Below are 25,085 nucleotides of genomic sequence, written 5' to 3'. Positions count from 1 at the left end.
TAGGCTTTGGGGAGTAAGATTTTGAACAACTGTTGAAATTAAAGGTAAGTAAATGGTTTAGTACTCATGTTAAGACACTGTGGCTTTACACAGTTAATTGTCTATGATCAAGCTCACCAATATCTATAATGCATCCGCATGTCACCAGGTTCCTTGTGATGCACTGAGAAATTAATCATCTTGATAGATTGCCTGCCAAAATATTTAACCTAAATCCAACCCTGAGGAAACAACCAGACAAGTTCAAATTGAGGGCCATGCTGCAAAACAACTGGTCTTCACTGTTTAACACGGTCAATGTCATTAAAGACCCCCACATTCCCACAAGGCTGGAAAACTGTTCTAGATTAAAGGTGCTGAAGAAGATATGACAGTGAAATGCAATATATGATCCTTGATTGAGAAAAAACAACTATAATAGACATTATGGAAATAATTGGGGAAATTTGAAATGGAATATTAGATAATGGTATTCTCTCAGTGTTGAGTTTCCTGAGTGTGATAACTGTCCTGTGTATGTTGGAAAATACCCTCGTTCTTCAGAGACACATGCTAGAGTGTTTAGAGGTGTCACAATGTGTGCAACTAATTCTCAAACTGTTACTTCATTCTCTATCACATATCTTCTTTACCAATTTATTATCTTTACTCCAAAAAAATACTTTCCTGTGTAGGGTTAATTAGCACCCATTCACTAATGATTTCCAAATTTGCAAACCTGCTCAAGCCCTTTTACTGTTCCCCAGTAAAAAGTCTTTTTGTCATAGGCTGTGCATATAATGTATAATTATATATACACATACACAAAGATTGAGAGAGAGAGAGAAAGGAAATGTGGCAAAATGTTAGACGTAGTTGAAGAGTAAGAGCCCTGGTGGCACAACAGTTAAGCACTCGGCCGTTAACCGAAAGATTTACAATTCCAACCTACACAACAGCTCCAGGAAAGAAAGACCTGGCAATTTGCTCCCATAAAGATTACAGCCTAGAAAACCCTATGGAGGCAGTTCTGCTCTATCACGTGGGATGACGATGAGTTGAAATTGACTCAATGGCACTTAACAACAAGAACAACAACAGACGACAAGTACACAGGTGTCATTGTATTATTCTTGCAGCTTTTTGGTAGTTTGACATCAAATAAATACTAGATTTGAAGATGGCAGAGGTATGGGTCAGTGCGTTTTTCATATGACACCTTCTTCCTCCTAATGCTGCTGACGCTCAGGAAAGGACAGAGAATCCTTCAAGTGATCAACAGAATTCTAGGTGGGTTTGGACTTTTTCACGGGATTGACAGGCCACTGACCATCTATTGATCAAGAAGTCAGCAGTAGCAGGGACCCTGGAAATCTGGGAGGCATGGCCAGAGGGGTTTCCATGCCTGTATGTCTTACTGGCCTGGTGTTGAGAAGCCAATCCATTAAGATGGCCCAGTTGCTTGACTTGAAGATAAATAGAAAAGTGTGTTTTCACATAGCAATCCCAAATTATAAACACATGGAGATTTACTAAAGAATGAATAGGTGTATTTTAGCCCCTGAGCTGAGCTGTGGTTACAAGGAATTCAGGGGTGAAGGTGTTAAAACAAAGTAGTTGAAAATCATTTCCTGGCAAGAAGGCGAAGACTCTGGATCAGGTCTGTGTTTCTTCTGTAACAATTGCTGACATACGAAGCAGCGTGGTGACTGCCTGCAGATGCTTGCATTCTTCTTTAGGTGTTAGTGATACTGTTAGCTGTTTGCCAGAGAGAAAGATCTCAAATTTAGGTCTCGACATACCAAAGTTTTAAAAACACAGTCCTTTAGTCTGCTGGTTTGTCAGTATTGCACAATCAAGCCACATTGTGAAAACTCAATTTAATGGTAGTTAGAGATCAGGCTAGATTTTGTTTCATTACACGAATGTTAGACTTTGTTGCAAAAGACATGAGTATATGAGATCCTAGCTTGCAGTTGGAGTTTGGGGATTAAAGCTTTTTCTTGCCCAGATTTGGGTTGGGTAGCTATTGTGTATATGCATGTGAAGTATAATTTGACATAGACCATATTTGTAGATCCTGTATGCAGTGGATTGAATTGTGTCCCCCCAAAAGTATGTATTGAAGTCCTGGCCCCTGTACCTGTGGATGTAGTCTTGTTTGGAAATAGAGGCTTTCTTCTGTTGTGTTATTGAGGCCATACCAGAGTAGCGTGGGTCCTAAACCTAATCACTTCTGGGTTATAAATAGAGCAGAATAGACACAGAGACACACACACAGAGAAGACAGACACCAAGGAATGTCAAGGAACACTATGAATTGCTGATAGCCACCAGAAACTAGGAGAGGCTCATAGAAGGAATTGACACACCCAAGACCCTGATTTGGATTTGTAGCCTCCAGAACTGTGAGAAAATAAATTTCTGTTCTTTAAAGTCACCCACTTGTGGTATTTCTGTTTTGGCAGCACTGGGTGACTGAGACACTGCCTTTGAGTGTTGGACCCTCCAGAGCTATCACGAAACATTTGTCTGATCTTATGTCTGAATCCACGAGAGTGAAAGTGGTATGAAGAGAAGAGAATTTTATAGATGGAAAAGTATCTTAGATTTACAGTGTTTGTTTTACATGTGAGGACCTGTGGGTCCATAAAGGGGATGACACAAATAGTAAAACCTGAGCTGAACCCCAAGTCTAGGCCACCCTTCTCCTTGGTACTAGTATCTATCACAAGTGTTCCCAGTTGAGGATGGAACACGTACACGTGAATGACAGAGTATTTTACCTCTTGGGAAAAAGGGGGAGGCAAAGACTCACTTTTTAAGTTCCTCTCTCTTTTCTTCCTTTTGGTCAATGTCTTCATAGTATCTTTCGGAACTTTGTGAAAGGCCTCACTTCACAGAACTTCGCTTGGCTCGAAGAATGGTGGAAATTTGACTCTACCTGAAGTTCAGTAGGATACAGCAGGAGTGTAACTGGTAGAATTATTCTATCATTTAGTAAACCCTAACCCATTCAAAAACGTATTCTTTGGAAAAGGGATGCATTTTCCTTTAATCAAAAGATAAGATTTCAAATATGCTTAGAGCTAAGCTTCCTGAAATGGATAAAGATGTAAGTTTCCATAAACTCTGTGGATTTTAGGAAGCTTTCAGAAGGAATCTGCTTTGTTTTCTGAAACCGACACCAGAACAGTTGACATTTCATTGTTTGAGGGAGGTCAGAGTAGCGGAAATGATGAAAAGGCTGTGGAGATTTCCACATTATGAGAAGATTAAGAATATTAATGTTTTATACAAAAGGATAGGCATAGGAAGCTGTTGAAACTGAGTAGCAGGAGTGAAAAGCCTGTATGCAAACTTCTTATTTCTAGGAAGATGACAACACAATAAATTTGGGTCCCAGGTGTTTTGAATATCTGCCTGCCAGGAAGAGGTTTTCTGCAAATTCTCACTAGCGATTAGCTGATGTGTACCTCAGCTCATCCTTATCAATGGCTTACATTTTGGGTTTATATTCTACAACTTTCTTGAGAGTGTCTAGAGCATTTGCCTTCCTTTCAACAGTTTATCTTATAGGTTACCTCAAAAAAAAAAAGCCCATCAAGGGTCTGTTCTGTGCCTCTGTCTCTGTTTAAATTACGGTTGTTATTTTAGGCCAGGAGGGAGGCAGAGCAGACAGAAGAAGGGCAAAGGCGTAAGCTACCATAAAGATCAAAAAGCAGACAAATAAACCAAAAAACCCAACCCGTTGTCATTGAGTCAGTTCCAACTCACAGTGACCCTATTTGTTACAGAGTAGAACTGCTTCATAGGGTTTTCTTGGCTGTAATCTTTACGGAAGAACTACGGCCAGAATGCTCCTTAGAAGTGGGAATGGCAGAGGCTTTGTCTAGCTTACTTTGGATGTGTTATCAGGAAGGACCAATCCCTGGAGAAGGAGACCATACTTTGTAAAGTAGAGGGCCAGCCAAAAAGAGGAAGACCCTCAACGAGATTTGTTGACACAGTGGCTACAACAATGGGCTAAAACATAGCAATGATTGTGAGGATGATGCAGGCCAGGGCAGTGTTTTGTTCTGTTGTACATAAAGTCAGTATGAGTGGGAACTGATTCCATGGCAATCTTTATAGAAGCAAATTGCCAGGCCTTTCTTTTGAGGCATGGTTGGGGGTGGGGTTGAACCACCAACCTTTAGGTTAGTAGTCGAGAACAGACTGTGCCACCCAGGGACCTAGACCATAGTGACAACAACCGCGTATTAATTGCCTACCATGTATGTGGCACATGCTAGATTATCCTTACTCTTGCTGTATCCTTACTGCTATATATTTTAGGAATCTAAGGCACAGAGAAGTAAGTTGTCAGCTTTGCGATTAATAAGAGGGAGAATTGGAGTTTAAACACGGGTTTGCCCACCTCCAGAGCCTGTGCCTTTTCTACTGTGTTACCCTATCTCCACTAGGCCTTATAATATAACAGTTGAACATTAACACTTTCGATCATCTGTTTGGAGGCATCAACCTCTAAGGATAGATTGTATGTTTTTAGAAAGTCATTTTTCACCCCTCTCATTTTAAGATGTATTAATTTAAGCAAATTGAGGGAGTGACCTATTTAAAAAAAAAAAGGGACCGCTAAATGTAACATTTCTACTGTGTTGTCGGTAGTTGCCATCAAGTCTGTTTTGACTCATGTCAACCTTACGTATAATGGAAAGAAATGTTGCTGATCCTGCATCACCTTCAGGATCGTTGGTATGCTTGTCCATTGGATGTTTGCTGCTGTTACTTCTCATTTGTTACTTCTTATTTTGAGTTGTGCCACATTAGCAAATGAAGTTCCAGAAAGCTTTACTCCATCAGGGTCATTACAATTGGCTCTACTTAGAGGAAGCAACTCTCTTCCGCAGTCATACTTTGAGTGTCTTCCAACCTGGAAGGCCCGTCTTCCAACATGCTGTCAGACAATGCTCTGTTGTGATCCATAACGTTTGCACTGGCTAATTTTCAGAAGTAGATTGCCAGGACTTTCTTCCTAGTCTGTCTTAGTCTGGAAGCTCCATTGAAACCTGTACACTATGTATGACCATGGTGGTATTTGAAATACTATATATGACCCTGATGGCATAGCTTCCAGCATTATAGCAACATGCAAGCCATCACAATAGGACAAACTGATAAACAGGTGGTGGATTTCTACTATAACCTCTATAAAATCAAGCTGCCATGTGGCCACACCTCAAGTGTCACAGTCAGTGCAACACCAACCCAACAACCAATAATAATAGAAAAGCATTAGAAATCTTTACTGAAGTCTTTCAAAAACTGTCAGAGATTTCATTCATAACACTCAGCAAAAATTTCCTAAAACTCACTCTATTCTCTGTCTCTCTCTGTACACACACACGTACACTCTCTCTTTCTCTCTGCCACTCCGTCTCATGAACACATACATATATCTGACTCTTGCCAGTTTCCCCCTGCCCCGCAATTCCACACACCCCAACTACCTAAAATCTTCCAGACTCAGACTATCCCAGATCTTGTCTTTCTTGCCTCTTACTCCTTCTGTTGCACAGAGGGTCACTATGAGTTGGAACTGATTCCACAGCAATCTTTATGGAAGCTATTCCTAACCCTCAGCCTTTTCTAGTGCAGATCAATCCAGCTAAACTCGGCTCCTTTCAATTCCGCCTTCACCCCTGGATTCTGATTCTGGACAACAAAGACAGGAGCCGGCAGACATGGAATTCTCCTTCATGGGCAGCGGAGGAGGGGGGACTTTGAATGCTCCCACCCTAGTGTATTTTTCCTGCCACACTGTGTTCTTTGTGGTAGTTGCATGGTACAATCAGGGCTCTCTGGAGGCGGCCCCGCTCTTCTTTGAGGGACAAGTAAAAACTGGTAGCTGAGTGATGTTTTGTGTGCAGGAGGCATGTTTCACTGGGGGAAGTGAATAGAGCTTGCAAAGTACAGCAGCCAAATTGAATTTAGTGACAATTTTCCTTTATCTCCATCTCTGGCACAGAAAGAGAATCCTCAGTTGTGTTCCCATACTGCACACAGAAGGAATGCTCAGTTTGAGGCTATTGGATTTGGAGCCAAAGCCAAGCCAAAATAGGAATGGTGGTTAGCATTTTAGTAGATTTAGACATAAAAGAGCACAGACTGTAGGGAAAACCAAACGAAAACAAAACAAAATACAGGGGTCTTTGGTACACTCAACCCTACGTTTAGTTGAATGGTGGAATATGAGCCTAGAGGGCTCTCAGTTTATTTAATGGCTCCCAAGTCAATATGATCTCTGCGCTGCCATTTTAACAGCCTCCGCAGTTAGCTTCTGCAAGTACAGATCATCTCATGTCCCTCACCTTCTCAGATAACTTTATATGACTCCCCATTGCATGTGGGATAAAATCCAAATACTTCCAAAAGACATTTAAAGTCCTTCCTTAGCTAAGTTAACGTTCTAGGTTTATCTCTCACTACATGTATCATTCTTGGTAATCAAGACTAGACCTAATTTATGACCTAAACCAAAAGATTTGGCCACATAGTGAATACACAAATATAAGTTTGTCAGTTGGAGAGAGTCATTCTCCACAGTGAGTTGGACAGAGTAAAGGGGATTTCTAATGCCCACTGGCTTTTGGTTGTTCATAACCAGGGTGACTGGATTAGCCCGATAAGTTAGTTCCCTTGTACATCTTTTCTGAGTACTTGAGGAGACTCAGTAAGAGCTATTTGTCCCTCTCACCCACTCTGTGATTATTATCTCTCCTCTGATTTTCTTATTTGGTGAGTTTATTTGTTATCTATTGCTGCATAACAAATTACCCCAAAATTTAGGGGCTTAAAAAAATAATATTTATTATCTGGTAGAGTAGTTTTTTTTTTTTTTTTTGTGGGTTAGGAATCTGGCCCTGCTTAGCTGTGTCCTCTGGCTCAGGGTCTCACATAAGGCTGCAATCAAGGTATCGGCTGATGTCATTTCAAGACATGGCTGGGGAAGCATCATCTTCTAAGCTCGCTCATGTGGATATTGGCAGGATTCTGTTTCTCTCAGGCTGTTGGCCAGAACCACCTAGTTCCTCGCATTAGGGCCTTTCTATAGAGCAACTTGCTTCATTAGAGCAGGGAAGCAAGAAGAACCCGAGAGAGAGAGAGAGTACAAACAAGATGGAAGTCACAGTCCTTTATAACCTTATTCAGAAGTGACATTTCATCACTTCTGTCATATTCTGTTCATTAAAAGCAAGTTACTAGGTTTAGCCCACATTCAAGGGAAGAGGATTACACAGGGCCTGAATACCAGAAGGCAGGGATCACTGGGAGCTATTCAGAAGTTGCCTACCACAGTGAGTGAAATGGCTGTATTACTCTACTGAGAAATCAGGGCATAGATTCTACATTCTCCAGTAAATGTGTCCATTTTGGTTATAGGACTTTAAAAATAACATGATTTTCTTTGGACTGCCTCTGGCATGACATCCAAGGTCTGTTTCCCAGTCTTTTTTTGTACATGTATACCAAAAAGAAATGGCATGTTCTCTCTTGCCTTGCAAGTGAAAATCCACCCGTGATTCAAGACATGATTCCTTGCTTGCAGGGACTTACCTTGTAGGGAGACATATATACAAGTAAGAAAACAACAACCACTGTTGTTGAGTCAATTCTGACTCATAGCAACCATATAGGATAGAGTAGAACTGCCTGATAGGGTTTCCAAGGAGTGGCTGGTGAATTTGAACTGCTGACATTTTTGGTTAGCAGTCGAACTCTTAACCACTGTGCTACCAGGGCTCCCATATACAAAAGAAAAACAGAAACAGAAAACCAAACCCATTACTGTCGAGTCAATTCTGACTCATAGCGACCCTATAGGACAGAGTAGAACTGCCCCATACAGTTTCCAAGGAGCACCTGGTAGATTCAAACTGCCGACCTTTTGGTTAGCAGCTGTAGCTCTTAACCACTATACCACCAGGGTTCCCACCCGTATACAAGTAAGGTCTGTCATGGATTGAATTGTGTCCCCCCAAAATATCTGTCAACTTGGCTAGGTAATGACTCCCAGTATTGTATGATTGTCTACCATTTTGTCATCTGATGTTATTTCCCTATGGGTTGTAAATCCTATCACCATGATGTAATGAGATGGATTAATGACAGTTATATTGATGAGATCTTCAAGATTAGATAGTGTCTGTCGTGGATTGAATTATGTCCCCCTAAAAATGTGTCTATCAATTTGGCTGGGCCATGACTTCAAGCATTGTATGGCTGTCCTCCATTTTGTGATTGTGATTTTATGTTAAAGAGGATTAGGGTGGGATTGTAACATCCTTACTAATGTCACATCCCCGATGCACCTCTTATCTTAAAAGAGATAAAAGGAAAGGGAAGTAAGCAGAGAGTTGGGGACCTCATACCACCAAGAAAGCAGTGCCAGGAGCAGAGTACGTTCTTTGGACCCTGCGTTCCTGTGCAGAGAAGCTCCTAGTCCAAGGGAAGATTGATGACAAGGACCTTGGTCCAGGGTCAACAGAGAAAGACATCCCCAGAGCTAATGCCCTGAACTTGGACTTCTAGCCTAGTAGACTGTGAGAGAATAAATTTCTCTTTGTTAGAGCTATCCACTTGTGGTATTTCTGGTATAGCAGTATTAGATGACTAAGAAATATGAGATTCCTAGGGCTATCATAACAAATTACCACAAACTGGGTGGCTTACACAACAGAAATTTGTTTTCTCACAGTTCTGGAGTTCAGAAGTCTGAAATTAAGGTGTCGGCAGAGCCATCTCCCTCTGAAGGAGCTAGGGGAGAATCCTGCCTTGCCTCTTCTAGTGGCTGGTTGCTCCCAGTTACCTTTGGCATTTCTTGGCTTGTAGATCACTCCAGTCTCTATCCTCATCTTCGCATCACCTTCTCATCTTTTGTCTCTCTTTCTCTGTACTCTCATCTTTTTGTAAGAACACCATCATAGGACTTAGGGCCTACCTTTATCCAGTATGATCTCATTTTGATCCTTAACTAGTTAATTACACCTGCAAAGACCCTATTTCCAAATAATGTCACAATCTGATGTTTTGGGTGGACATGAACTTTTGGAGGACACTGTCCAGCCAACTAGAGTCTAATAGAAGGCAAATCGTGAAATGTTATTAATGTATAATACACAATGAAGAATAAGGAAGAAATTTGCATTTAAGATTAAGGACTTTGGAAGAGATAGGATTTGAACAGGGCATCAACAAATAGTGAAGACCATCAGTGCTGGGGGAGGACATTCTAGCCTCAAGGAATGGAATGAAAAAGACTCTAGCCAGAAGAATATGGTTCTAGTCTAGAAATGGCTATTATTTGCATATGGCTTCGGTTGGAGCCCAGAGTCCCTGAGAGAAATCAGTGCTATGGAAATGGACTAGGGATAGCAAGTTAGAACCAGAAATGTTTGGACTCATTTTATGTGCAATAAGATCCACTTAAAGCAAGGGGCACTTGTGTTCCAGATAACTCTGGTGGCCATGTAGAAAGATTATGGGAAAAGACCAGCAACAGAAGTCAGTTAGGAGGGATGGAGTTCAAGTGAGAGATGATGAGCACGTTAACCTTGGTAGAAGCAGCGGGAGTGGAGATGAGGAGAAAGGATTTGTTTTTCACTGAACGCAATATACCATCAATAATAAGATGTACTACTTATTTTTAAGTAACAAAAAAAAGTTGCCAATTAAGTTTTTCACATGCTAAGATACCAGCAATGGAAAGGTGTAACTTCTTCTCAGAGGTGGAGAAAAAATGTGCCTCTTAGAATCAACGAAATATGATAAATGATCTTTGAAAGATGACATCTACATTTTGGACTTGAGCAACTAGGAGGCTAATGATGTCATTAATAGGAATCATGGGAGCAGGGGAATGAGAAATGGAATCCAAAAGAAGAGGTGAATTCTCTTTTGGACGTATTGAGTTGGCTATCTCTAAGAGATATTATATTCATGTGCAGATGTCTGGCAGGCAATTAATAATGTTGGTTTGGAACTCAGGAAAAAAGTTACAAAAAATTGGACTAGGTTAAAAAAAATTTTTTTTTTCTTTTTAATGAATGGATTATTTTGAAGTTAAATCCTTATGGTTAAGTATATATGAAGACAAACTATTTCTTTTCTGTAATCACAAGCTTTGAAGCTCCCTTGTCCCCTATTCTAATCTTATCTTTGGAGTATTTGGTCTACGGTTTGGGGACTTGGGGGAGAAGAGAGGGATAATAAAAGGAGTTTGAGACCACAGGAGAAGTCATTAGCAATTACACTTAGATATGAAAATCATGACAGATAATGATTTTAAAAAATCTCATATAATTGACAATTCATTGAGATTTAATATCCAACCAATCTCGTACCCTCTATTGTCTCTTTTACCTTTTGATACTTCACTCTGAGCGCTAGGTAAGTAAACCAGCCAAGCACTTAAATTCCTATTCACATGTGTTAGAAATACCTAGACTTGTTAGCTGAAGTTTAGTATCCTCTTCATGCACCATAAATTATTTTCCTAAGCTTGTTTCCATAATTATTTTGTGTCTGTACAGAGGTAGAAGGTTATATATAGCAGTGCATAAAACATTTTTTTTCTAGATTTTTTTCCTTTCTGTCCCTGGTGGGGCGGCAGGGGGAAAGCCATTCTTTGAAGAAAGAAACCACTTGTTCTCTCTTATCTTTTTTGAATAGCATTTAGCAAGAGTTTGTGGTATTACATCAGTGCCTCACTTTTTTCCCTTAGGAACAGACCTTCAATTAGGAACTGTGAGGAAAAAAATATATAATAGCAGGAAATACATATTTCGGCCTACGTCTTACTTCATTTTTTCATGGTCATAGCTTACCCGAAGAAGTTTCTTTGGAACGGATTTTTAGCATGTACTCCAAATCCAGGTTTGTAGAGATTCTTTTATTTGACAGCAGGAAAACATTTCACCAGATATTATCTGAAAGTGTCACATGAAAGAGTGAGACCATGCTAAATTGGAACAGTAGTTTTCTTAAAAAGTGCCTTCATGTGAAATTGTTTTTGTAGGAAGTTTGTCTTGGCAAATATTTCAAAAGACTTGCTAGAAATCTCTCTTGTAATTAGTTGGCTTCCTGCTAGAATCTTAGGTCCACCCTTATCTCAAAATGGCTGCAAAAATTAGTTTCCCTCCTTGTCATTCTCTCCACAGTATAAAATGCTATATTCCTGAGTAAGTAGTTTGATATTTAATGTATCTAAAATTTAAAATCATTCAGTCTGAAGTATCATTTTAAGACAAATGTTTTTTTCTATAATTAAAAAAAAAAAATTGATGTGATGAGAATGATACTTTACCTTTATGGTCTTCCTCCCCAAAAACCATATCTAACCATGAGAAAAACATCAGATAAACCCAAATTGAAGGACATTCTACAAAATACCTGACCAGTACTCCTCAAAACTGGCAAAGTCATCAAAAACAAGGAAATTCCAAGATACAGTTAAGTCCTGAGGAAGCTGAGGAACCCTGATGACAAAATGTAACATACCTGGATGGATCTTGGAACCGAAAAGTACATTAGGGAAAAATTAATGAAATATGAATAAAGCATGGAGTTTAGTTAATAGTAGTGTACCAATGTTTGGGAGGCCCTGGGTGGTACAAATGGTAAATGTGCTCTGCTGCTAACTGAAAGGTTGGTAGTTTGAGTCCACTCGGAGCCCCTTGGAAGAAAGGCCTGGTGATCTACTTCCAAAAAATCAGTCCTTGAAAACCCTATGGTAACACACAGGTCACCAACTGGTACCATTGTTTGTTCATTTGTTGTGATAAATATACCATGGTAATGTAAAATGTGAATTTGAGTTACATGTGAGCTTTCTATATATTATAATTTTCAGTAAATCTAAAACTATTCTAAAATAAAGTTTGTTTAGAAAATGGGATGATTGAAGATAAAGAAAAAAATATACCATAATGCAAGGAAACTATAAAATATGCAAGAAAATACAGAAGTTATTATTAATTATTGAATGTCAACCTACCATTTTGATGTATTGGTATCAATAAATGGCAGGATACCAGTGAGTCAGTTGGCATATTAATCTAATAAACTTTTGTAAATGATGAATTGGCTGTAAACACTGTGCTTTATAGCATTTAAAAATTCCAAATGGTATATCCACACACGATGTTTCTGCTAATATATTTCACATTCCCATTTTTAGAATCTGCACAAAGAAATATTTCATGTCCTTTAGGGAGGTTTAATAAAAAACAACAGGTGGGAAATGGATTTTGCAGTAGCACGAACAGCCATAACCATAAATACTGGTATCTCGGAATTATACCAGCAGAGGACTGTAAACACATCAGTCACCCACTACTGCAAAATTCCATTCTCAAATGCCATCTCAATTCAGACACAAAGATTAAATGCCTCCATTTAAATTCAAAGCACTGAACGGATATGATGATCCTTTATTTTCATGGTGATTCATGTAGTGAGTTCACCAGCTTCCTAATTTATAAAATGGAGTTGAAAGATCTTATCTCAGTATTGTGGGATTGATAGAATTAAACGATGAATATAAAATGCCCAACCACCAGTTTCTGTGGAATTGACTCCCACTCATGGTGGTTCCATGTGTGTCAGAGTGCTCCATAGGGTTTTCAATGCGTGATTTTTCAAAGTAGATCCCCTGATGTACCTCTGCGTGGACTCAACCCTCCAGCCTTTTGGCTAGCACCTGGGTACATTAACCATTTAAACCACCCAGGGATTCTTGTAAAATGCCCAGTATGGTTCATATGGTATGGTATGGTACATAATATGTGTTCAATAAATTGTAGCTGTGCTTAGTATTTACTAGGCTCACAGTTATTATGATGACCTTAGAATTTTAGACCTAGCAGCTATTGAAAGATGTACTTTTTAAACACCATTATTTTACAAATGAGAAAGCTGAGACTCAGAAGGTTGTGACTTACCTGGGGTTGTGCAGCTACTTTGTTCCAGAGTTGGATCGAAACCTGTGTCCCACAGGCCCCACTTGGGTACCTATCCCAGACCCAGCTTTACTGACAGTAGTGAAAGCCTACTGATGATGGTCCCTGGGTAGTGCAAATTGTTAAACACTCAACTACTATAACTGAAAGATTGGTAGTTCGAACCCACCCAGAGGTGCCTGGGAAGAAAGCCCTGGCAATCTACTTCCAAAAGGTCACAGCTGTGAAAACCCTGTGGACTGCAGTTCTAGTCTGCATACGTTGGGTCACCATGAGTCGGAATCGACTCAAGGGCCACCGGTTTTGGTTTACTGAGAGCCTACTACATGTGAGGAGCTGTAGTGGAATCACATTCAGCCATTTCTGCCTCTTGGGATTTGGTTCCCCTTCCTCAAAGGGAGCAGAATTCTCCGCCTCCCTCCCCAATAGGTGTGGCAACCAAGCTCTTCTCTACTTAGTTCCCTTTCACTGCATCAGCAAAGTCAGGCTGCTGCAGCCTGCCCGTGGCCAGAGCAGGGTGTTTGCTGTGAGGAGGACAGTTTGGGGAGAGGAAATGTAAGGGTGTTTCAGCTGCTGCTTTTGGGGCTCGCTGTTGGAGCCCACAGGGAAAAATGCCCCACCCGTCTCCAGTGTGGATATGTTGGAGTTTAATGTGGAATATGAGGACACGTGGGGGTAAGTCCACTCCATTATGAAAAAATAGATGCTTACGGGTGTCCATGAGGGAAGGAAGGAAGCTATGTAGATTTGAACACTAGGTAAGAAAAAACTGTTACTTTTTTTATTATTATTTTTATTGTGCTTTAAGTGAATGTTTACAAAAAAAAAATATGGAACGCTTCATGAATTTGCATGTCATCCTTGGACAGGGGCCATGCTAATCTTCTCTGTATCGTTCCAACGTTAGTATACGTGCTGCCGAAGCAAACACACAGAAAATGTTACTTTATGCACTTACGGTATGGCTAAAATCATATCTAAGTTACTTTCCTGTGAAGTTGATCTACCTTGCCTCCTGGTATCTTTACCACCTGTTGCTTTTAATGAAGCCTTTTTTATTTTTTCCTCTCTCTCTCTGAGGAAAGAATTTTCTTTTCCTTTGGGGTATGTGATGGAGGACACATAGATCTATTAGTTCAGTTAAAATAAAGAGGATTTTCATGAATTTTGTGAAGTGGAAGCAACTCTGCTGTATTTTAAAGATTTATTCTGACAGCTCACTGCTACTCAACGGCACATGGCGTGAAGGGGAAAATGTGACTGCATATGTATGAGGTGCTATGTCACCTGAGTCCCTTCTCACATTCTGTCCTTGTCTCCACAGTCTCCTTCGCTTGCTAAAAATATCCATTTCTCAAAATGAGGAGGGAAGAAGTGAGGAGAAAATTGGAGAGAGGAGACAGAGAACCTGGACTCTGGAGCTGAATATCCCAGCCTAGTCAACTTAGCTCTTGTCCTTCAATGTTGGTATTTACTGCAGGCTAGGGATGGAAGGGATAGAAGGGAGGCTATTTCTGGGCAATTCACTAATAAAATCCTGTCAGACCTGTCTGAACACTGAACGCTTCATGGCACTGGTTATCTGGGAGAAAGAAATTTTCTTTAGTTGAATTTGTGAAGCTGGGTTGAAAACTAAGCTGAAACCAAGCCTAGTGAATCCCCATGGCAAAATGATTCATCTTCCTAGAGTCGGAAAATCTATTTTTATCACCTTAATTCACCCAACTCCTCGTTTTTATTCCCTCGCTGATCGACTGCTATTTCCTCCATGGTGCTGAATACACCAAATGTCTAGGATGTCTAAAACTCCCCTTCAAGTTGTTCCCAGTGTGGCTGATTCAACAGCCCTGGGGAGAAGGGGATTGTTCCACACTGCATGGGTGGGTACTGTGCAGTGTGAAGGTCAAATAAAACACACGGGCTGTCCGTGAGGGAAGCCTGCCTTGTCCTCAGGGATTTTTCCTGGGGTTACATGCCAGTCTGCTCTTGTGCTCTATACACAAAGGTGTGTGGAGGGCAACTGGGTGACCATTACTTCCACCTCTGAAGACCTTCCTAATGTTGGGACGAAGGGACAAGAATGTACCACTCTCTTTGTGGTTTGCCTCTCACTGTTGAGCAGGGCCTGGAAAAACTTGTCAATACATCTCCTAACTCAAATAGAGCAGAAGGGGATTTCCAGACACCATTTTGTTCATTTTCCTGTTTCCATTCAGTTCTATATCTATGCTATTCCAGGCACCTGCATATTCCCTACTGGCTCTTGGTAGAGTCCCAGATAATGTTGAGAGGAGCGGTGATTATCTTCTGTAAAAAAGCTTGAAAGATAAAGATAGGAGAAAAGAACCTACTCTTACTCAATTTCCTTATCTAACAGTTCAGCATGCATACTGTTTAGGAGAATATGATAGATGACAACCAGGAAAGCAGAAAGAGGAATGTTGACTGTATAGGAACAGCATTCATGGCTCTAGGGGGAATTTTCTGGCACCTGGTATGTAGTAAACCAAACCGAACTCGTTGCCATCGAGTCAATTCTGACTCATAGTGACCCTATAGGACAGAGTAAAACTTCCCCATATGGTTTCCAAGGAGCGACTAGTAGATTACAACTGCTGACCTTTTGGTTAGCAGCCAAGCTCTAAACCACTGCGCCACCAGCTGGGCTTTAGTAAATAGTAGGCACCAGTAGATATTTATGTAATGAATGCCCAGAATACAATTCATCGTAGCCCTCAGTTAGTCGTCTTAGCAGCTGTTCTTACAGGAGGCAGTGTAATGTGGTGGTTAGGAGCTGATGTTTTAGACTCAGATGGCCTAGGTTCAAATCCTGGATTTGCATCTTCTTAGCTGTGTGCTTTTTGACAGGTTACTCAAATCATTTGAGGCCTCTGTTTCTTCATTTGTAAAATGGGAATGATATAGTAACTACCTTACATGGTTTTCATGAAGATTAAATTAGTTAATATAGTAAAGACCCTAGAATTTTTCCTGTCATATAGCTTAAGATATGAAGCAGCAAGAGAAGAAGGAGGAGGAAGAGGAAGAAGATGCGTTATTGGAATGAATTTGGGACCTTTTGAGAATTGGTCTCCATCTTTTGTGTTCAATAATTCCCTTAAGTCAGGATTTCAATGATTTATAAAGCTTAAAAAAAAAAAAAAAAAAAAAATTTTTTTTTTATAAAGCTTACTTTGTCCAGTACAGAGAATAATTTGAGAATAAAATGAAATTCAGAAAAAAATAATTACTTTCAATCTCTAAACAAACATTTGTTGAGCTCCTACTCCATGGATGTTGCATTGACACAAAGCAGTCCCAGCCCTTGTCTTTATGGATGCAGTGATCTAGACTCTAGATGGCTGTCAGTCACAATAAATTCATTGACTCCTTGAACTGAGCTGCTATTTCTCTTTCTCTACCTTTAAAAAGCAATGTAGATTAGACCTAGAAGGATGATGCTTATAAACTTAGTTCCCAGGACAGGGTGAGGGGTAAGGGACTGGGGAGAGAGTATGCGTGTATGGGGTGGCATACAAAACCTAACTACAGCAACATAAATGCAGTGGGATATGTAAGCATGGGAATTGAATCAAACCATGAAATCGGAGGGCAATCCAAACTAGTGATGTGTGTAATCAACCTCTGAAATGTAAGGAAAGTGCAGGACAGTAGTAAAAGGATGAGAGAACCAAAGCAGTTGCTGTAATGATAAGAAGAAAGAGACATAGCTTACCAGACCCTTAACTAGTTGTTGTTGAGTCAGTTCCAACTCATGGCAACCCCAAGGGTGTGGAGCAGAACTGCCCCTATAAGGTTTTCAAGGCTCTGTGCATAAAGGTGTATGGAGGGCAACTGGGTGACCAAAACTTTCATACTTGAAGAACTTCCCAAAGTTGGGAAGAAGGGGCAAGAATATACCACTTTTCGAAGGGAGAATAAAGAAAACTAAAGACACAAGTGAATGATTAGTTTAAAGGACTAATGGACCACAACCACCATGGCCTCCACTGGACTGAGTCCAGTACAACTGGATGGTGCCTAGCTACTACCACTGACTGCTCAGGGATCACAATGGACGGTCCCAGACAGAACTGGAAAAAAAATGTAGAAGAAAATTCTCTCTCACAAAAAAAGACCAGACTTACTGGCCTGGTACAGACTGAAGAAACCCCAAGAGTATGACCCCTGGACACCCTTTTAGCTGAGTAAAAAAGTCACTCCTGAGGTTCACCCTTCAGCCGAAGATTAGACAGGCCCATAAAACAAAACGAGGCTAAAGGGGCACACCAGCCCAGGGGCAAGGGCTAGAAGGCAGGAGGGGACAGGAAAGCTGGTAATAGGGAACCCAAGGTCAGGAAGGGATAGTGTTGACATGTCTTGGGGTTGGTAACGAGTGTCACAAAACAATATGTGTACTAACTTTAATGAGAAACTAGTTTGTTCTGTAAACCTTCATCTACAGTATAATAATAAAAAATAAATAAAAACTCTACCACTGGAGGAAAAAAAAAAGAAAAAGAATATACTACTTTTTGGAAGCAGATCACCAACCAGGCTTTTCTTCCGAGGCACCTTTAGGTGGATTTGAGTTGCTGACCTTTCAGTTATTGGTCAAACTCTTAACCAGTTGTGCCATCCAGGGACTCCTCATCAGTGCCTAAGAATCTCAGAGTCCAACTTTGAGAGTGTGGATTAAGGAAGGCTCCGGTCCTTAGTGGCCCTCTATTTTCAGCTCCTGGTACTTCCAGGGCAGGTAGGCTTCTTTGTGGTCCCTTCCAGAGCTTGGGGCCTCAGATCTCTTGCAAATGCGAAGATGTGTGAGCCATTGGTCTCCGTCTGATTTTGCTGGTCTGTGGAACATTCTGATATTTTTATTTGGTAAATCTTTTTTGACTTTAGAAGTCTTCAACAGTGATCTATACCTGCCGTTCACACCATACCTCACCTTTTGCCAGATATGTTTTTGCGTGGCGATTTTAACCTTGAGACCTTATAGCCCAGACCTGGTAAATCACAGTTCTGATTATGAAATAAGATAACTAATAAATATTCATTCTGCTTTCGTCCTGGTGCCTGGATTAATTCCGGGGGCCTCTGTTTTCTATAAGCAGTCATTTCTTCCATAACAGCCATCTGTGAAGAAATGGAGTTTACGAAATGACTGGGGCATGTTTTTCATGGCTGTATTCAGTTCCTTCTATTTGATTCCCTTGTAAGCTTTGGCAGTGCTTTCCACAAGTGTTTCTGTGGGTGGTGCTGGAGAATGACTCTGGTAAACAGCCTCCTGGCTGTTGTTGGCCATGTCCCTGCAAATACCATAAAGGATACAACTTGAAAAGTCACTGCAGTTTCCCTGTCCCTCCTAGGGCTGACTCCAGTACTGACATATGAAAACCTGACCTCAGCCATACTTGTGGTATGAGCTGTGGTCTGAAATTGATCTGTGTTCACTGGCTTCTTCTTGGCTACTATGTGCTAGAGTGGAGTTCAGGCTGCATCAAATTTATTCTCCTTCGTGTATTACACATCCTAGGGTCTTCAGCCTATCCTTGCAGCTGCTGGAGTCTTTTTTGATAGACTCTCATTTTTATCTTCCTCATTTCTGTTTCAATTTTTCACTCTCAGAATAACTAACCAGCCTTAGCAGGAAGTTCCCAATTATTGATTTTATCTAGGCTACTTGCTGCAGCTGCTGCATTTTGCTTTTAAGAATATGACAACACTTAGGAAATTCATGAGAATACACACATAGATAGGTAGGTAGGTAGGTAGATGATAGATAGATACCCAAGATAGATAGGTAGGTAGGCAGGTAGATGATAGGTAGATGATAGGTAGATAGGTAGAAGGTAGGTAGATAGGTGGCGTGGTAGCGCAATGGCTAAATGTTTGGCTGCTAACTGAAAGGTTGGCAGTTCGAACCCACCCAATGACTCTGCAGAGAAAAGACCAGATGATCTGCTCTCATAAAGAATACAGCCAAGAAAACCCTATGAGAAAGTTCTGCTCTGTTACATGGGGTCGCTATGAGTTGAAATCGACTTGATAGCACCCAACAACAACAATATACATGTTCAATACATATTAATATATTATATATATTTAAAAGTATATGTTGTTATTGTTTGTTGCTGTTGAGTCAGTTCCAACTCATAGCGACCCTGTGTACAACAGAATGAAACATTGCCTAGTCCTGCACCATCCTCACAATTGTTGCTATGCTTGAGCCCATTGTTGCAGCCATTGTGTCAATACATTTCACTGAGGATCTTCCTCTTTTTTGCTCACCCTCTACCAAGCATAATACCTTCTCCAGGGACTAGTCCCTCCTGATAACATGTCCAAAGTATGTGAGACGAAGTCTTGCCATTCTCATTTCTAAGGAGCATCCTGGCTGTACTTCTTCCAAGACAGATTTGTTTGTTCTTCTGGCAGTCCATACTATATTCGATATTCTTCGCCAACACCATAATTCGAAGGCTTGCTTATTTATTGTCCAACTTTTATTTGCATATGAAGTGTTTGAAAATATCATGGCTTGGGTCAGGCATACCTTAGTCCTCAGAGTGACATCTTTGCTTTTTAATACCTTAAAGATGTCTTTTACGGCAGATTTGCTCAATGCAATACATTGTTTGATTTCTTGACTGCTGCTTCCATGAGCATGGATTGTGAGTCCAAGCAAAATGAAATCCTTGATCACTTCAATATTGTCTCCATTTATTATGATGTTGCTTATTGCCCAGTTGTATTTCTGTGTGTGTATATATACTTTTTTTTTCTGAGCAGGAAGTTTTTGCTCTCAGATTATTCAACCAAGGTAATTGTGGACTAAAATTTAAATATAGGAATTCAGCAGGAAAAACTTACAGAAAGAAAAAAAAATACCTCAGAGAAAATTTAAGTACACTTGTATAAAAATGAAAGGGAAATCTAACTGACTAGCAACAGAGCATCCGTTTGTTTCCTAACTTCTATTACTTTTGTCCTTAAAAAGTTCATATTGCTTATTCCTTACAGTTTACTTATTTTTCCTATTTCTCTCTCCCTCCATTCCCAAAAAACAAACATTTGGAAAGTTTATCGCCACACTGGTATTTCAGTTGTATCCAGAAATACATGACTTCACAAGAGTTTACAGTCTATTATGCTGTCAGTGAACCCAAACTAGGGATTTTCTTAAGTAAAAAAAAAAAAAAAGTCAGAGGACAGCGTTGTATCAGTGGAGGTATTAGCAGTAAGAGAGAAAAGACTTACTATGTAGTGTTTACATGAAGTAACTCCAATACATTAAAAATAAGGACTAAACAAGTTACAGAATATTCCTCACCTTATTTTTTTTATTGCTAAAGAATTGTATGTTTTGATGCTGCCAAAACTTATTGCCAAATATAATAGTCAAGAGATCAGTTGGCTTTCAAGAAATAATTAACTGGCCTGTCTTTGTTACCATCTGCCCTGTTTTTTGGTGAAGAATGTGTTGATTCAAAGAAAGCTAATTGTATAACATTTGTGATTTATGGGAGAGGAACTATGTCTAAAGAATGCCAGTGTTAATTCTATTGGTAGATCCAGCATTTCCTTCCCCAGTGGATATTTTTCTCTAAGACAACTGGTTTCCTTCAAGATAAAGAATGTTTAACTCAGTAGTTAGTTTTCACTATAAACTACACATGTATCTTTTATATATTTATAATAGAAATGTATTAACCTATGTTTATAGATTTAAATATAAGGTCATAAAATATATTAAATATATTTTACTGTGGTGTTAGGAACATTTTTAGCTACTGTATTAACAGTGCTTTGTCTCTAATAGACTCTGTATTTAAGAAAGTTGCATTTTTCATGAAATTTACTCAGGCAAGACTACCGAGCAGGTTCTATATATGTGATAGCTAAACCTTAGGTAAGGAGCCCTGGTTGTGCAGTGGTTAAGTGTTCTGCTGGTAACCCAAAGGTCAGTGGTTCAGACCCACCCAGCGGCTCTGTGGGAGAAAAGACCTGCGATGTGTTCCCATAAAGATTACAGCCTGGGAAACCCAATGGGGCAATTCTACCATGTCCTACAGGATTGTAATGTGTAGAGTCAACAGCATATAAAAACAACACAGATTTTAGGTACATTTTGCCCCAAACTGAAGCTTTCATTTTTCCTTTGAGCAGAGGGATCAAAGACTGTAACTCTTCAGTAGTCTAAAATGTACCCCCATGGTCACTCTGCCTGTGTTATGAACATGATTAACTGAACGACGTGAAGCGTTGTTTTCACCACCGTAACTCCTCCGTCCAGGAGCTATGTCAGCTCCTGTCAGGCCTCTGAGCTCCAGAGCAGTGCTACACTCTGGAGTCCTGGCGTTCTGGCTGGGTTTCTGATTAGAAACAAAGGCGTCTCTGTTTTCTGCTTTTATAAAGGCAATATGGTATGTATTTATTCTGTGATAGGTTTTTATCACTTGATAGAAAGATGCTACTGTATTTTAAGTGTATTATCAGTCACCCCATTGTTTCACAGATGCTAGTTGCTTTTTAGCATGAGTGAGGGATTTGGAGAGCATGTTAACAGGACTGCCATGGAAGTATCCCTTTTCTAGATGTTTACTCCATGATTTTCATCTGAAATTTAACCTTTTCATCTATGGGCACACTTTTCTACAGCAAATAACATGGTGAACTCTTGGTCTCCTGGTCTCCTCAGCCTCAAACCTATGATTATGCTGGATGCTTTATGTGTTATGCTTTGGCTTGTAAGGGGCCAACTGAAAGATAAACTGCTATTAAATAAATCTATGACCCTTTTGAGAACAAATAGAGCTGTTGAAAGGGTTTAATAACATAGTAACTCTTTGAAAGACTGTCAACATTCTTGAACTCTTTGACTAAAAGTGAATTTTCCTCTATGTGGGCGTGTGTATATACATACTGAAACTTATAAAAGAGAATCTCAGTAGCAAGATATTTGAAGACTTTTTATGTTCTTAACCCTGTGGTATTTTTCTTGGCGGGACTTGAAGAAAACTTAACTGTCATCTGTTTTGTACCCTTGGTAAAGGGAGCAGTTGACATTTGGGAGGTTCTGGTTGTGAAAGGGAATGGTCTGCAGAGGAGAGAAGAGCCTCGGAGTCTCTGGGTGCCCAGTGCTCACCTAGTGGCTCCGTTGAATTCACTCCACTCTTCAAGGCCAAGTGTTTCTTTTATCTTTCTTCATGTGTCTCCAATGGTCTGGGGCTGGACCACTGGAACCTATCCTGGAAAACACACATCTGTTGCCACCTGGTTCATCTCTACGTACTCTATCAGCGCCACTGCTATTAAGATGGTTAGGATTTCTAGGGAGCCTCATTTAGCTGGGCTAGAGGCAGCTGATGAGGGCTTTGCAAGCTTTTATGTCATGGGTTTAGTCTTGTGGGACTCCCTAGATTGCCTGAGTTACCTCTTGGGTCCTTGAGCTAAACTCTGGTTACCAGGTAATGAAGATGCTGTCGTTTGAATTGGTCTCTTTCCTGTCTTCTGTCTTTCTTGTTTCCATCCTGAAAATAACTGCTCTGAACTGGCAAATGCCTACAGGGACTTCAGTGTCATAGGGCAGGCTATTTTAATTCCTTTATATAACTTCAGAGTTACTGCAGATACAGGGGTAAAACAGATTTTGTTTATTATGCTGAATTTTAGTGGGGTAGGAATTGGAATGCTAAGAACAACTCAGAGATATTTTTAGCAAAATTAAATATTTTGATGCATATCTCACACCTGAAATTTTTTCCTAGATTTGCTATTTCTAGCTTCTTAGCAGCTTCACAAAGGGGTATTGTGTTTGAGTCGGAAGAGAAAAATATTTTTATTTCCTGCCCTTGGCGTTTAGTGGAATTGATAAAGAGCATCAAGGCTGTTTGAGTGCTGGATCACTCACAAAAAAACATTATGTAAAAAGGACTGAAGTGGTTTTTTCCTGTTTGTCAGTATGAGGGGAGAGTTACTGTGGAAAGTGAAGGGCAGTCATCAGCAGGATTGGAAAACAAAATGCTTTGCTAGAAAATCACAGCAAGAGTGATTGGGCAACTGCCGTGTCATTTGACTCTAAACTTAACACTGACCTTGATCTTGGGACTTTGGATGGCTTTGGCTTTCTCTCCCAAGTTACTTAAAAGGCTCCTTTACCGCATGTGTATTCCTGAAAAGAAACAGTGACAACTTGAGTTGTAGCTACACCATTTATTAAATTGTAATTTAATCAGTAATTGAATGGTGATGGTCTCTTATGATTGATCAGAAAATATTTTATTTAAAAAAGTCATGAAAAAAAAAAAAAGAGTCCTGGGTAGGACTTTTCAAAAAGTCAGATAAACACAGAGCTAATGTACTTAAGTAGTTGGAAGAGAAAATAATGCATTTCAGTCGAGAATATCCATTTCATTTCATACTTATTTGGCTTTTTTATTTTTTTGGCCATAGTTTAGATGGCCGAACTGTTAATTAAAATTGCCCACATGAAGTATTAACAATAAACTGAATGTTTTATAAAAATAAATGAACAAGATTTCCTAGACTCCATTAACAAATTTCTAAGCAGACATTGTAATAGATTTGTTATCAATATATATAAAAATGCCTTCTATATAGAGGAGAGAGGTTCCTGGGTGGTGGACGCAGTTTGCCCTAGACTGCTAAGCTAAAAGTTGGTAGTTCAAACATACCCAGTGGCACTATGAAAGAAAGGCCTGGCATTCAGCTTCAATAAAGATTACAGGCGGAAAAAAAAAAACGAATTCAATTCTACTTTGTTACACATGGGGTCACCATGAGTTGTAATTGACTTAGTTTTTTTTTTTTTAGATAGAGAGTAGAAAGAAGCCCTCACCCATCTCTCTATCATTTTAAAATTAAAATAATCCCTGGCAAACACTGTTTGTGTTGTTCTCTTACATTTGTTTGTCCACGGAATGAAATCAATGTATTATTGTGTTTTTGTTTTTTTTATCTTTTTTGCTCCTTTTTACCGTTCCTCATTCAGTTTATTTGCTCCTGGGTCTTTCAGGCACTTTAACCATGCTCTTTTCTTGCCTGATTTACTGTTTCACTTACCATGGCATTCCAGGCAACAAACATATTGCTTCTCTTGTGGTAGATTATGGAACTAAAATTGTAGTGAGCTCTGGTACAACTGGAGCAAAAATTACTCTCCTGGTCAGCCCACATTTTTCCTCTCACTCACTCTAGCCCATTCTGTTAGCAGCAGAAATGCCCAGAGCTCCTTCTTCCCCTATCTGTATGAATTCCTTAAGGTCTTCACACTATGTATCCCTGTCAACTTGAGTCTTTAGTACTGGAAGAGTCAAAGATTGGCAAATGGAGATTTTTCTTTGCACCAATGTATTCCTAACGTTTTTAAAAGGTGTTAACTACAGAGGCCTGGGTTCATCTCCTGGCTCAGCCACTTCCCAGCTTGGTGACCTTGGGCCAGCTATTTTACTTTAGTCTAAGTTGTATCCTTCTGATCTATAAAATAGTGCCAACCTCATTAGATTGTGGTAAGAGTTAAATGAGCTAATATATGTAAAACAGCTAGTACATTTACCCAGTGCATGCTCAGTGCTCAGGAAAATTTGGCAAGAGTAATGATGCAAGTGGTAATGCCACTCACATCCTCTAAGCCTTTATATCTTCATCTGTAAAATGGCATAATAATAGTACCTAACTCATTGGTTTATGAGAAATAAATGTATATCCAGCAAGTTAGTGTGTTGTCTGACAAACAGAAAGCACTCAGTGACTGATGGAGATTCCTGCAATGGCGTGGATTCATCATGGTTCTCCTGTTTATTGCTACTCTTTGTTTAAGGCGTGAACTTTAAGCCATAAACCTATCCAGGAGGCCCTGAATCTAAACTAGCCAAGTCATTTTGGGCAAGCCACTTGCTCTCTCTGTTTCTGTCCCTCATTTGTAAAATGAGAGTGCTAGACTCTGAATGGTCTCTTTCTCTAAAGGATTTTGGCAACAATCACTGTATCACTCAACTCCTTTTTTGAAAATAGCTGTTAATGAGAAACTCATCTAAGGGAACTTCTTTGCCACTCCCCCCA

At 39.9% G+C, this 25,085-nt stretch overlaps 1 protein-coding gene and 1 non-coding gene across 8 annotated transcripts in view; one reads left to right on the top strand and one right to left on the bottom strand.

The window, feature by feature from the left end:
* Positions 1-25,085, top strand: part of LIMCH1 (LIM and calponin homology domains 1) — a 430,644-nt gene that overhangs the window by 214,849 nt on the left and 190,710 nt on the right. The gene's annotated exons all lie outside the window — the stretch shown is intronic.
* On the bottom strand, positions 13,826-13,932 carry LOC126077599 (U6 spliceosomal RNA). Its single transcript, XR_007517775.1, has one exon. It is a non-coding gene; the product is annotated as a U6 spliceosomal RNA (small nuclear RNA).

The sequence above is a fragment of the Elephas maximus genome, chromosome 5 (assembly GCF_024166365.1).
Source record: "Elephas maximus indicus isolate mEleMax1 chromosome 5, mEleMax1 primary haplotype, whole genome shotgun sequence".
Lineage (NCBI taxonomy): Eukaryota > Metazoa > Chordata > Mammalia > Proboscidea > Elephantidae > Elephas > Elephas maximus.
This window is presented reverse-complemented; position numbering and strand designations above follow the sequence as displayed.